This window comes from Mustela nigripes, chromosome 3, assembly GCF_022355385.1.
Source record: "Mustela nigripes isolate SB6536 chromosome 3, MUSNIG.SB6536, whole genome shotgun sequence".
NCBI classification, from domain to species: domain Eukaryota; kingdom Metazoa; phylum Chordata; class Mammalia; order Carnivora; family Mustelidae; genus Mustela; species Mustela nigripes.
In genome coordinates this window covers 139,928,593-139,943,743 of record NC_081559.1, presented here as the reverse complement: position 1 = coordinate 139,943,743, position 15,151 = coordinate 139,928,593, and the positions used below count along the sequence as shown (strand labels likewise).

Here is a 15,151-nt window from a genome sequence, read left to right as displayed (position 1 = left end):
GTCGCTCAGAACAGGCCTGGCATTTGGGTACTTACACTACCAGCATCAATGGTGCTTTGCTGTATGTCTCTTTCCCGTTAATTCCAGAAATACATAGTTTATCAGTCCTTGAATTATTGTATATATTCCTTTGTATATCTAATGCTTCTTACCAGCGCTTCTAAACTACAGTGAGGTATGTATGTCTTATATGAGGTCTTAGACACAGCAGAGAGTAAAATCTGAAAGACATATTTAAAATGCTCCTCCAAAGTGCAAACACAGTATCTATCTGCCCTATTTTGGAGTTCAGCTTGATTTGGCATTGCTCTTTAACTTCTCATAGTCTCAGTGACACAAATAAACATTCATACCCACTGAATCTTCCTCTACTGCTACTTAATCAAAACACGGCACCAGTTACTCAAAGGCCAAGACAGGGAAATAGTAGTATGTACACATGCAGCATATAGAAATAATCTTGAAAAATAACAGACTTACTATTCATAGTCTAGATTATTCAGAGAAGATTCATCTTTCTATGTATTATTCAGTGATTCCAGATGGTATCCTCAAGCCGTATCATTTTTTTGCCATTTGTCCTGATCAGACCGGTCAAAAGGGAGGATGCATGAAAGCAATAATGACAGTGTGGATGGGGGTGAGTTTTAAGAGAGAAGAAGGCTTTCTAGATATCAACATGAATGGTTTGGGTTTTGGACTAAGTTGATTTAACTTACAGTCTAAAATAAATACATGCATGAACCACAAGGAAGATTTAAGTGTGTAAAACTGTAGTAAGACTAACTCACTTCATGGTTACCCTGCTGTTACGTGATGAATTGTGCCCTCCCCCTACTCTAACCCCCAACCCTAACCCCCAATACCTCAAAATATGATTGTACTTACGATAAGGTCCTTAAAGAGTAATCAAGGTAAAATATGGATGGGCCCTAACATAAAACTGGTGTCCTTAGAAAAGGAGATTAGGATATAGACATTCACAAAAGGAAAATCAAGACACAGGAGAAAATGGCCATCTCTAAGCCAAGAGAGAGGTCTCAGAAGAAACCAAACATGCAAACACCTTGATCTTGGACATCTAGGCCCCACAACTATGAGAAAATCAATTTCTGTTGTTAAAACCCCCAGTATTTTGTGAAGGCAGCCCTAGCATACTACCAACACCTATGTTAAAAAATACTTTATTCATTAATTTTCTTCAAGTAGAAAAAAAAATTTTTTTGAGATAAGTTCTGTATACTTTCCCAGTATCTGGAATATACTATATCAAAAAGAAGAGCTATATAAACTCTTGGTGTATATATTTCTATAGAAATTGATTTATATAATTCTTTATTATATGTATTATCAGTATCCAGGAAAAAGCAGTTTGTATATTCCAACATTTACCATAAACCAGTTTGAATGAGAATTATTTTTGTATTTATTTCTCCAACTATTTTGCTAGTTCCTAAACTCTAGGGATTCTATTTATTCCTTATACTACTTAAGCCACTACATGTTTTGTACATAATATTTACTCAAAAAACTCTTGCCTAATTACAACCCTTTTTTTGTTTTTTTTTTTTTAAAACAATTCTTTTTTTTTTTTTTTTTTTTTTTTTTTAAGATTTTTATTTATTTATTTGACAGAGAGAGATCACAAGCAGGCAGAGAGGCAGGCAGAGAGAGAGGAGGAAGCAGGCTCCCCACTGAGCAGAGAGCCCGATGTGGGCCTCGATCCCAGGACCCTGAGATCATGACCTGAGCCGAAGGCAGCGGCTTAACCCACTGAGCCACCCAGGCGCCCTAATTACAACCCTTTTTAATGAAGGATACATTTTTATCATAGCAACTTATTTCAAATATACAAGTTATCAATTCAATTTCACAAAACAAAATGTCAGGTTTTGGACTCACGTATAAGGAAAAATATGTGCTTTATATAGGTAGAAAATGACAATGTTACTCAAAACTGTTTTAGGCTTATATAAAAGAACTATGTATTATGCATGCATATTGTTTACTCTTCTTTATAATTTAAGTGTTTAATGCAGTTTGAGGACATATATCAAAAATACTCTACTCAGATAACAATTACTCTACAAGTTGTACAAGTTTCAACTTTCTGGAACCAATGCATAATAGAAGAAAAATTCATAAGCCATGTGGTAACAGAAAGTAGTTCAGTATATACTATATATGCTAGGTACACATATCCTTACATTTACTATTTAACATATCCATAATTTCAGGTATCAGGATTCTTTGTCCAGAAAGAAGCTGATCAACTAAACTAAGAAAGGAAAATCATCTTTTAAACACTCTAGGCCTTTTAAATTGTAAGCCTTCCTTCTTAAGAAGTTTCATTATCAAATAATCATAATTTAAGAGACTTTTCAACTAATACTTATCCCTAACACCTGAAGAGAAGATAATAATGTACACACAATTACAATTAAGTTAATATTCAAAATGCTTCAACTCACTGTGCAAAACTAGTTAAAATTCTGAAAGTCCACCCCTTAAAAGCCTCAGGTTTTACGTCATCAAACATGTGCCTATTATAATTGTTATCCCTGCTTTTAATAAATTATCTACAATTAAAAGCTCCAGCTTAGTGTTGTACAATCTATTCCAGCTTGATTCAGGCATCAGTCCACCAAGGTGTTTGTCTACATATGCAGTTATTAGTAGGTTACCTTAACCTGAGAGATGCTCAGATGAGTCCAGTGAAATCAGTGACACGCTTCATATGAATAAGGATGGGACACAAAATATGAGGAAACTAAAATTACTTTATTTCATTATTAGCCTGAAAAGATACTGTGAAAACTGAGAGGAAATCAACTATGTAACATCTCTGTAAGAAGAGGAATCTAAACTCTGGAGGCGAACAGCCTTGATTCACCCCTGATGCTTACATTTAACTAGCGGTGCAGTCTCAGCTACGTCTTTCCCTCTTTGCCTCATTGCCTCAGTTTCCTCATCTGCACAATGGAGATAGTAATAGTCTATACCTTATGGTGTTAGTGTAAAGACTAAATGATTTACATGAAGCACTGAGAGCCCAGTGCACAGAAAATATTTAATAAATGGTCACTAGTCATGGTAGTTAATGGTCATAGTAAGTTATGGGTATGTGTTTATATCTATATGCATGTATATGAAACCTAAGAAGCAGGATAAATATATAGAAATATTAACATGATATAGAGAGGATGCAAATGAGCAAGTGATCTCAGTATTTGTCTCATGTCCGATTCTATATTGGATACTTTAAATAACGTCTCATTTAGCTTTTTTTTTTTTTTTTTTTTTTTAAAGTAGGTTCTCTATGCCCAGCATGGGGATTAAATTCATGACCTGGAGATCAAGAGTCCCATGCTCTACCAAATGATCCAGCCAGCCGCACCTCGTTTAACCAACACACTGTGCACATGAGCAAGGCGGGGCTCAGATCACTTGGCTAACATCCTCATAGCCTTACAGGTTTGAGTCAAGTCTGTTTGACCTGATAGACTGGATCCTCTTTCCATTGCCCCAAACTACCTAAATCACATACATTTGATGAGAAGGGCTTTGCAATATACTTCAAAAGACCCTGTGGCATTCCAGATTAATCAGTAAGAAAACAGCAGTCCCATGCTAAATCTGCATAGATATATTTCACAGTACCTGAGCAGTTTTTAAAGTGATTTTGAAATGATTACACAGAAGATATACAGGTAACACAGCAATGTGTATGGACACACTAAACATAATTATTAATTTGCTTTTACATACTTGGTAAGAGGGTATCTGAATATGAGTATTTGAGAGTATGAATATTTCTTTACCATGAAAAGAAGCCACAGAAATTAAAGATGGATGAAATTTCCAAAAAAGGAGCAAATGTGGAAATTGGAAATGTCAAAACTTCCAAGAGAGAAAAGAGAAAGAAAGAAAGAAAGCAGACATAAATTGTGAGCTTGTTCACCACGTAATTTTTTTCATGTTTCTAAGGTTGATCAAAGGGTGCATGTCAGTGATATGGGAAAACAAGTCAGGGTCCTGAACAGGACAAAAGAAACCAAATATACTGAACCAAAGAATTATGTTAAAAAACTTCCTGTTGTCTTTGAATTTCTCAAGAGAATTTTTTTAAAAATTAAAATTAAAGAAAAAAAAACAACTGGGTCATCCTATATGTTTCTTTAGCAAATTAACAAATACATATAATTTTATTTTATTCATCTAGAATCAGCTTACAAATAAAGGACAACTAAAAACATTCAGAGTCTACAAAATCCTCTGAGATTCTGGAATTTTTGTACCACACTGACTGTGAATTGTCATTTTCAAAGTATAACTATACTCCCAAACCTTTACCAGGGTCTACTACACCATTTCCCAGAACTCAGCAGGACTCTATCCCCTGCCCTGCTGGGAGAGTGTACTCCTTACAGACCAACACAACTATCACTCTTGCATCACACATTAAATTCAGACACACACACACACACACACACACACGCACGCACACACACACTCACTAAAAAGACATTGGCTCAAAATCCAAAAACCCATATTTAATTCTGGCTGCACATGCTTCCAAGTCTTTTTCTTCCCATGGCTGTCAAAGGACTTAAATAAAATAGGGTAGGGGAAAACACCACAAATCATACATATAAAAGAATTCTATAAACTGTAAAGCAAGTATTAGAATCATTATTATTATTATTATACTGATATTTATTAATGTTAGTGCTCACAAAAAAAAAGTCTAAATTCCACAGCATGGCATAAAAAAGTGTCTATGTTCAGACCGCTTCCTATTTTTATAAACTTACTTCCACCACCTTTTCCTCTATTACCACACATCGGGGTCTCATAAAGTCATTAAACTAACTTTAATGACTGAAATATCATTTACTGTCTTCTTCTTTTAGTCAAATCCTAGCCCTTATATAAAAATAAATTCATATGGAGGAGAATAAACTTCTATCTGATAAAGGACTTGTAGCTATACTATATACAGAACTCTTACAATTTGATAATAAGAAAACAACTCAATTTTTAAAAGGTGGGTAGACAACCCATGAGAGACTGTGGACTCTGAGAAACAAACTGAGGGTTTTGGAGGGTTTGGGGTGGGGGTTGCTGGGTGACCCTGGTGGTGGGTATTAAGGAGGGCACGGGTTGCATGGAGCACTGGGTGTGGTGCATAAACAATGAATTTTGGATCACTGAAAAAGAATAAAATTAAATTAAATTTTTAAAAAATTTAGAAAACACACACACACACACACACACACACACACACACACACACAAACACACACATACAAAAGGTAGATGGAGATGCATAGGGTTTTAACAAAACTTCACCAAAGAAAATACATGCATGTACATAACCTCATGAAAAAATGCTCAGATTCATTAGTCATTAGGGAAATGCAAATTAAAACCACAAAAAGATCTCATTACATAACTTTTAGAATGTTTAAAATTAAAAGACTGGGCATACCAAGTGTTGGTAAGAATGTAAAGAAACGAGAACTACTGGTGGCAACATAAAGTGGTATAATCAGGAACGAGTTTGACAGTTTCTTCCATAGAATCCAGCCATCATACTTCTCAGTAATTATGGGTGACCTCTGAACAACACAGGGGTTAGGGACACTGACTCCACACACACACACAGTTGAAAATCCACATCTGACTTTTGACTTCCCAAAACCTAACTACTTAGAGTCTACTGTTGACTGGAAGTCTTACCAATAGCATAAACCATCGATTTACAGACAGTTTGTATGTTATATGTATTAAATACTAGATTCTTAAAATAAAGGAAGCTAGAGAAAAGAAAATGTTATTAAGAAAATCAGGGGCTCCTGGGAGGCTCAGTGGGTTAAGCCTCTGCCTTCAGCTCAGGTCATGATCTCAGGGTCCTGGGACTGAGCCCTGCATTGGGCTCTCTGCTCAGCAAGAAGTCAGCTTCCCCCTCTCTCTCTCTGCCTGCCTCTCTGACTACTTGTGAACTCTGTCAAATAAATAAATAAAATCTTTAAAAAAGAAGAAGAAAATCATATGGAGGAGTAAATATATTTATAGTACCATACCGTATTTATTATTTTAAAAATCCACCAAAAAAGTGGGTCTGTGCAGTTCAACAACAACCCATGTTGTTCAAAGGTCAACTGTATACAACACAAATGAAAGGATATGTCCACACAAAGATCTTGTACAAGAATGTTCACAGTCCCTTTATTTGCAAAAGCCAAAACTGAAACAAAAATGACACACTCCAAATGTTCATCAACAGGTCAACGAATAAACAAACTGTAGCATATCTTTGCAGTGTCATGCTATTCAAAAAGCAAGCAAACAAACAGAGAAGCACTGATAAATGCAACAAAATGAATGACTCTTAAAATAATTATGCTAAGTGAGAGGACCCAGACCCAAAGGAATACTGTGTGATCTCACAGATATAAAATTCTAGAAAATACAAACTAATGTGCAAGGGCAGAAAGTCTATCAGTGGTTATCTGAGTAAGGAGCAGGAGGCAGGGTTTACAAAGGAGCCTGAAGAAACCTTTAGGGGTGTTAGCTATATTTATTACCTTTATGGTGATTGTTTCACTAGTATAAATATGTCAAAACTTTTCAAATCGTGCTCTTTAAATATGTGCAATTTATTCTGTCGATTGTACTTCATGTATCCGTTTTTTAAAAAAGAAATAAGCTACTGATACATAAACTTAGACAGTGGGATCTCAAAATTATTATGCTGAGAAAAAGGAGGACACGAAGGTTTATATGATACTATCTTATTTATATATTATTCTGGAAAAAGCAATACTGGAAACAGAAATCACATCAGTGGTTGCTGCAGAGAGGTGGAAGGGGCTACCTGCTCAATGGCACAAGGGAATTTGGCGTAAAGTGGGCACAGAAATGTTCTACATCTTCATCGTGGTACTGGTTGTATGACTGCATACATTTGTCAAAAATCACTGAAGAGACACCTGGGTGACTCAGTTGGTTAAGTGACTGCCTTCAGCTCAGGTCATGATCCCAAGGTCCTGGGATAGAGTCCTGCATCAGGCTCCCTGCTCAGCAGGAAGTCTGCTTCTCCCTCTGCCTGCTGTTCATCCTGCTTGTGCGTGCTCTCTCTCTCTCTCTCTCTCTCTCTCTGACAAATAAATAAATAAATAAAGTCTTAAAAAAAATGTACGTTTGGATGGATTTTATGCAATGTAAATTCTATCTCAATATAATTCTCAATGTAATTTTTTCTCAATTTCAAATAAATTATATCCTTCTTGACTTAAAAATAAAGAAATCATTGTCATATCTTGTATAATTTACTCCAAGAAAATTTAGTGGACCTTTTGGTAGGTTTCTATAATCCTCCAATACTCAACATTTGCACTTACACAGTAATAGTTTTTTTATTCATAATTCCAACCAGACATGAAAAATTTAGGAATCATTTCTAGTCACTGCTTTAGCCCCAATAGAGAATACAGTGCTTGAAAATTAGGTTTTTAACAAGCATTTTAATTCCACTGTTGGTATTTCACCTTCCTTCTCTATTCTAGTTGTTTGATTCAGTAAACACACTTTCATTAAGCTTCAGCTAAATGCCCAGCTGAAGAAGTGGGCAAGAACAAAACAGTTCCTACCCTCAGAAGCCCAACAGTCAGCTTGGGAGAATGATCAGCAAACATCCAACCCCAAGCTAGACAAGACAAACTAGTAACTTGTCTTGTCAGGGAAGCAACAAGATATAAGGAAATTGATATATTGGGATCAGGAGTCAGGAAATATTTTAAAGGTTTTTTGTTTTGTTTTGGTTTGGTTTTTTTAAGCAAAGACCTGCAAGATAAGTTGAAGTTGGCTAGAATGATGGGGGGTGGGGATGAGATGATGTTGGTGGTGGCTAAGAGTGTCAGAAGGAATAGAAACCATACTTTGAAGGCACCAAGCACAGTGCGTTTGAGGAACTAAGAGATTTATTCCAGCTGAAGAGTAAAGTAAGGGATCTCAAGAAAAGAGAGATGAAGCTTTAAATGGACATCATGGACCAATTCATCTGGCACTTCACGCTAAGGGCATTCAGAAGTTAACAAGTTGTTTTAAATGGGGGGGAAAAAAAACAAACAAACAATGATCCAATCTATCTCCTCTACATCTCCCCACCTGTTCTCTGGGAAACTGACTGGAGGCTGGCAAGACTAGGAAAGGAGAACAGTTGGTTGTTGCAAAACTTTGGATTAGAAAAACTAATTATATTGTTGAAAATTAGCCCCAAATAGGGAAATAATATTCTCCCTATCTCCGCAACCCCCGCCCAACAATCTGACTCAAATGCTGCCAGTCCATCTTAGGGGAAAAAAAGAAGGAGAACTTTCATAACCCAAACTATTTCTAGATTTTGGGTGGCTCCCCATTGCCTAGAGGACATAGCTCAATATTTGGCATCGAGTCACCATCTGGCCCAGTGTTCCTTCTCCACATCATCCCTTGCTATGCCATCTACTCCAACTGTAACCACCTCTGCCCCAAATGCCTTTCGGACATGGAAAAGATCCTTGTTCAACAACATCTAATCAGAAAATCATTAACTCCTCTCTAGGCTACTCAAGTTAAGTGTATTCTATGTGTTTCCATTTTCCATGGTATTTCTACGGTTTTGGGTTTTTTTTTTTTTTTTAAGATGTTAATTATTTGACAGAGAGAGATCACAAGTAGGCAGAGAGGCAGGCAGAGAGAGAGAGAGAGTGGGAAGCAGGCTCCCTGCTGAGCAGAGAGCTCGATGCCGGGCTCAATCCCAGGACAGGGATCATGACCTGAGCAGAAGGCAGAGGCTTAACCCACTGAGCCACCCAGGCACCCCGGTATTTCTATGTTTTATACTAATAGAACAGTTGTCACCTTACATTATAGATGATTATATGTATTGGTCTTCTAAGTAGATTATTTTGTTTGAGGGCAGAGACACTATTCATATTTGTATTCTAGACATCTAGTACAGTATATATAACTTAATTTGTGCTAAATTAATATGTAGCAACTTTATGTGCAACTTACAGCCATGATGTCTGAAACAAGAAAGCACAAAACAAATGAACAAACAGTGGGACAGATATCATAATCTTAAGTAAGCTAAAAGCACAAGCAAAATACAACACAGTGTGTGACCTAGAGGAACAATACTCAAAGATTCAAAATTTTTAAAAACATACTAAATTACTGGGCCCAGATGACATTATTAGCCAATACTTTAAATGAGACAGGGACACACTACCTAGGTGTTTATGATGACTTTTTGCTATCACAGATAAATGTGGTTCTTCTATATTTGAAATAGAATATAGAGAAAGTATCAAACATTCAACAAGTAAAATGCTTAATATAAATAATACAATAATTAATACACATATACTTTGTGAGTAATGACTATTATTCTCATAAACTCAGGCAAGAAACAATAACTTACTTGGGGATACACAGCTGGCAGAGAGAAAGGCTGAGATTGTGCCCAGATTTCAATGATCCAAAGCCCATGTTCTAACCATTCAACATACTCAGGGCAATCTTTAACACTGTTTAGCTGAAAAGCCCCCATGAAGTCAGGAGCTATGTCTATCTGATACATTTGAGGCCCATTAGAGGGCTTAGGCAGGTCTCTAGAGCTCCATAAACTCTTGAAGATATATGTAATTTGTTTGTGTATGTAAATACAATTTCTCTAGAGAGAGGGTCAATAAAAACAGGTGACACTTATTAACAACTTACTATAAATCAAGTAGTATTTTAGATACATTATCTCATTCTATCAAAACAATAGCAGCAACACAGAATACATACTGGGTACTTAATATATGCCAAATCATTGTTCTAATGTTTTCATGTATTAACATATATATAATCATCATACCAATTTTATGAGATACGTATTATAACTCTATACACTTCAAAAATTAGGCTGGTGGACTTTATAAGTCCCTTAACCTCGGCTCCCCTTTTAGTAAATGGTGGGACAGGGATAGAAACATCTCTGTATGACAACAAAGCCTCCTTTCTTGGCTTATATGCCATGAGCTGGTCATCCTCAAAGACCTTCGTGTCCTTCAAGTCCTTCAAAATGTTAAGAAAAGTCACAAAATAGAAAAAAAAAAAAGGAACTTCTTATACATTTTCCAGAAAACCATCTTGATAAACCCAATGGTTTTCATGCCAACACATCAGAGACTAATTTTCCCATGCATGGAGATTGTATTAAATATATGTATTATTACAATATCATGTATTATATACGTATTAAGTGTAAGTTAGGGAGTACAGGCAATAAGGCAGATTTGTTCTTGATGGTATATCCATAATGAACGGGCAAGATAGACTGACTTACAAAGGGACTTACTTATAAGCAAATGTGTTTATACACAGCTTCGATATATCAGGAGGAGGGTTGCTGTGAGCTCTTACAGACATTCTGTGCCTTCCCTAGGGAACACTCAGACAAGACTAAGGGAATATAGCTTGGGCTGGGGGAGCGGGGGATGAAGATTTCAGTTCTCACTTCCCCCTTAGTTGGTCACCCTTGTGCAATGAGCAACCTGATGACCAGCAGACATGGTTACTCTCCTGGCCTAGAGCCATGGTGCCTGGATTTGAATCTCCAGTTTTATCACCTGTAGATGTGTAATTTCAGTAGAGTTTTTACATTTCTCTATGCTTTATTTTTCCCTCATCTGGGAATAGGAAAATTATTGATATGAACTGTAGAAATTTGTTTAAAGAATCTAGAAGAAAAAAATGCATGTAAATGGCTTGAAATAGTTCAGCATGTATTAAGAATTCAGTAAATATTAGCTATATATATATATACACACACATACATGTATTTGTGTGTGTGTGTATATATATATATATATATTTATATATATGTATACATATATATTATATATTATATATATATATATAAAATATTCCTAAATAGGTTGTCCAACTGTAAGAGTAAGCCATACTTGAAGGATTCCTTGTGTCTGTGTAAGCTTATTACTAGCAATAGGGGACAATTCCTACATGGAGGGTGAACAGAAGTGATTCTACACAAAGGTATCATTGTATACCAAGTTACTTTGTTTGCATCTATAGCTTACGGATCTAAAGCTAAGACATCTCATTTAAAACTGTGTTTTCATTCCCAAGTGTGTGGAATCCTCTTTTATGAAGGTGGCAAACACAGAAGTCAAGAGCCAAAAATCACAACAGCAAACACTAGGTACATACACGTTTGTAACATAGAAATTCTCACTTATCATGTACCAGTACCTCTAGCCATTTAGTAAATGGATAGATAGTAACAAATGCAATGGCATCCTTTACAAGCTCAAAATGAGATGGTATTTTGAAATGCATGTAATTCCCTTTCTATTTTACTCTTTTTTAAAAATTTACTTTATTTATTTATTTGAGAGAGTGCATGGGGGCGGGGGATGGGCAGAGGAAGGGAGGGAATTGTAAGCAGGTTCCACACTCAGCAAAGAGCCCAACATGGGGCTCAATCTCACAACCCTAAGATCACGACCTAAGCTGAAATCAAGAGTCTAGGCTTAACCAAGTGAGCCACCTAGGCACCCCTCTACTTTATTATATTTTTAAAACAAAATTCTCAAGCTCTCTAAGTCAGATTTTCCAAGACAGGTTTATATAATTTCCAAATTATAAAACTCCAACAATGACAAATCACTTTTTCAATCAGACTGGCAACACTTTAAACACATCAATATCATCCAGTGTTGGCAAGAACATGGTAAATACACTGTAGGTACTTAAGAAGGTTCCTTGCAATACCTATAGAATTTAAAGTGAATATCCCCCTAGAGCCAGCAATTCTCTTCCCAGAATAAATCTATCTTCTTGAAAAGATAATGTACATAGACATTTACTACATCACTATTTGTAAGGTCAAGATTTCAGTCCTCACTTCCTCCTCAGCTGGTCACCCCTGGGCAGTGAGTCATCCTATGAACTAGTGAATATTCTGGGAGATACTGGCTGGTTATGTTGGGTAGATATATTAAAACAAACAAACAAACAAACAAAAAACTTCATATACTGACAGAGAAATATTTGATAAATATTAAATGAAAAATAAATTTCAGAACACTGGTAGAATATGAGCCATTAACATTTTTTTTAAAATAATGAAAGGAAAATTTCTGTGGTTACGTAGGTGAAGGGAAACAAACCATGCCACCAATGGTGGTTACACACATGAAGTAAAACAGGGAAGGCGGTTCACTTTCTATTTTACCATAGTATTCATGTTCTTTATTACTTTTGGAATTCACAGAAATAACAAAAATTTTCAAAGAAATGGGGCACACAAAAGCAAAATTATTTGCATGTGGGTATTAAAAAAAAATCTTAGCAACCACCAAAATTTGCGCTATTCCATATGCTTAGAATCACAGCTACAGAATAAAAGTCTTGTAAGATCTTAATATTCGTATGTAGTAAAAGTGGTGATGTGTTACCTTCATAAAGCATGCTGAGAAAAATTCTATATTTGTGGCCCGCAAGTGGAACTTAAGGAGAAATGGAAAGAAGAGAACAACGGCTCTCAATTTCCATTCCACTTTTATTTTTAAGATTTTCTTTAATGTAATCTCTACACCCAACATGGGGATCGAACTCACGAACCCCAAGCCCAAGAGTCACATCCTCTATGAACTCAGCCAGCCAGGCGGCCTTTTACTTCATTTTGAAAAGAGACAAATGGGTAGTTCACCACCAACCACTCTTAGCGCCCTCTCCTCCACTCTCTCCTACAAATAGAACCAAGGAGGAGTCAACTCCGCCACTAACTTCAAACACAATAAATTAGATCAGGTGGCTTCAGGAGGAGTCCACAGAGGACGAAAAGAGGAAGGTGTGGTGAGAGGGTGGGGACAGCAGGATTATTATGTAAAAATAGTGATAGCTGGAGAGGAAGAATAGTTTAACAATGAATAAATGTTTGTGGAGGAGAGAGAAGATACCTGAAAAACGAATGGCAAAGTGGGAAAAGGAACAAAACAGAAACAGGAAATGTTGCTATCAATGAGGTGGTCAGCTTTCAGGACATCCCTTTAGGTCTAGAACTTCTGCATTCTGTACCCTCTAGCCCTTGGTGTCAAATCAAAGTTTACCTTAGATTGCAGGCTGGAGAGGGGTCCTTTGACTCTATTTTGGGCAAGACTCATGAACAGGCGGATCAGGTGGGAAGCGCATATATTCAATTCAAAGATCTTATCGGGTGTTGGCTTATTCCCCTTAGACAGGGAATGATTTTGCTTAACTGGTGCATTGTTCAAACAAGCTTCTAAGGGACATCTCTTTCCCAAGGAAGCTAAAACGGTTTAAATAGAACTGTATATATTTATGTAACTATTACATACACATACATAGTTTGCTTCTCAAATAATACTGCAGCAGCGTCACGGAAGATACCCAGTCCCAAAACGTCTTTGTGGGAGAACGGACAGAAGCTGAGCAGGGGGCTGGGGTGATGCTCCAGGACCAAGCATCTCCCCCACGAAACCTCCCCGGCCCGTAGATATCCATATGCCATGGCCTTGCCCCAGACCACAAACAAAACAAAACAAAACTCCACCAAAGCCCCCAGAAACCCGGCCACCACGTGACCCACCGACGGCACCAACGCTTTCTCGCCCCAACAAATCCAACTTTTATTTTACTTTTCCTGGGCGAACGGCCTGCGCATGCCCCCCACTGCCTCTCCCGCAGCCCTTTCTTCTTCGCTCCACCGCAGGCTGTGGGAGGCCTCGGGGTATCTACTTTCATCCCTGCCCCGCGCAGGAATCCTAAGGCTCAGCCCCTCGCGGCCGGGCGGGGGCCCCCCCTCCTTCAGCAGCCCGAGGGGCGCCGAGACTCCTCCTGCTGCCCGACACCGGCCGGGAGCGGTGGACTCCGGCTCAGCCCGCAGCGCGCCCCGCGGGCCGAGGAACTTACCTGCGCGGAGGCGCTCCCGGAGCTCCCGCGTCGGTCAGCTGCGCCGCAGCCGCCGCATCTCCCGGCAGCAGGTCCCACCCCCCCCCCCAGCACCCACCCCAGCAGCGGTGTCCTGCGCCGCACTTTTCCCAGCTTGGGAAGTTGGCCGAAAGCGCGGAGGTGGGAGGTGGGAGGTAGGGGTGGGAGGTGGGGGTGGGGCTGGGTGATCGGGGAGAGGAGGCTTAAGGATTTTGTTTGTTTGTTTGTTTGTTTGCCTGGATCTCTAGCGAAGACTTTTGACCATATGCCGGAGAGTATTAGTTTTGCTCAATGGCGACGGGGCAGCGGCCTGACTCTCACAGAACGATCGATTTACTAAACAAACTGAAACGTGGGTGGGGATGTTAAACAGTAACCAGCAGCCTCAATGAAAACTGAAAGCAGCGAGGCCGCCGCCGCCTCAGCGCGCTCGTTTCCCTGTTCCCAAGGCCCCAGGACGACCGGCGGGCGGGCGGGCCAGCGAGTCCCAAACCCCGGTCTCCCGCTGACCCGGGCAGCGGCTCTCCAGGGCCTCCCCGAGGCCGCCAGGCGGTATCTGCCGCGCGCCACATGCCCAGATTCCCACCATCAGGGCGAGGCCCTCCGAGGCTTGACCATTCGGAGCCCTCTCCCCGCTCCCGCACCAGAGGAGCCCCGCCAGGTTCCGTGTCGGCGGCCTGAGGCCACGAGCTGCCCGCAACGCGGGCACCGTCAGCTCCCCCGGGTCACGCCTCGTCTAGGGCGGTGTCGACCCCGAGGCAGTACGTTTGCACCAGCCTCGGTGGAGAATGCAGATACAATCCCGAGCCACCGAGGTCCAGAAAAGGGCCGGAAGTATTATTAAAGGGAATGGAATCGGTTCCTAGGGACAGCGCCGCGGCCACACCGCTAGGGGAAGCCGCAACCATTTCATTAAACTGCACCTTGGCCGCCGGGGTTACCTCCTTCCCTGATGCTCCTGACCACCGAGAGCTCTAGGAAGAAGTGGTGGTCGAGTTTCCCTTCCCCTGCAACCCAGCCACCTGTGGCTTCAGTCATTAAGTACTTCTTTACATATGTATCTGATGGAAAGCTTTCTTTCTCCTAGGCTCCTTCCCAAGCCTTAGACTTCAAGAAATGATGCTCAAACCCGGTCCTGA

General features: G+C 39.3%; 1 protein-coding gene across 1 annotated transcript in view; it reads right to left on the bottom strand.

Annotated features, from left to right (window-relative positions):
* HNF4G (hepatocyte nuclear factor 4 gamma) overlaps nt 1–14,080 on the bottom strand; it is a 122,218-nt gene extending 108,138 nt beyond the window's left edge. The window contains exon 1 of the mRNA XM_059394748.1: nt 13,995–14,080. The gene's annotated coding sequence lies outside the window, so the exon portion shown is untranslated. The remainder of the gene's footprint in view (nt 1–13,994) is intronic.
* Between the last annotated feature and the right edge of the window lie 1,071 nt (nt 14,081–15,151).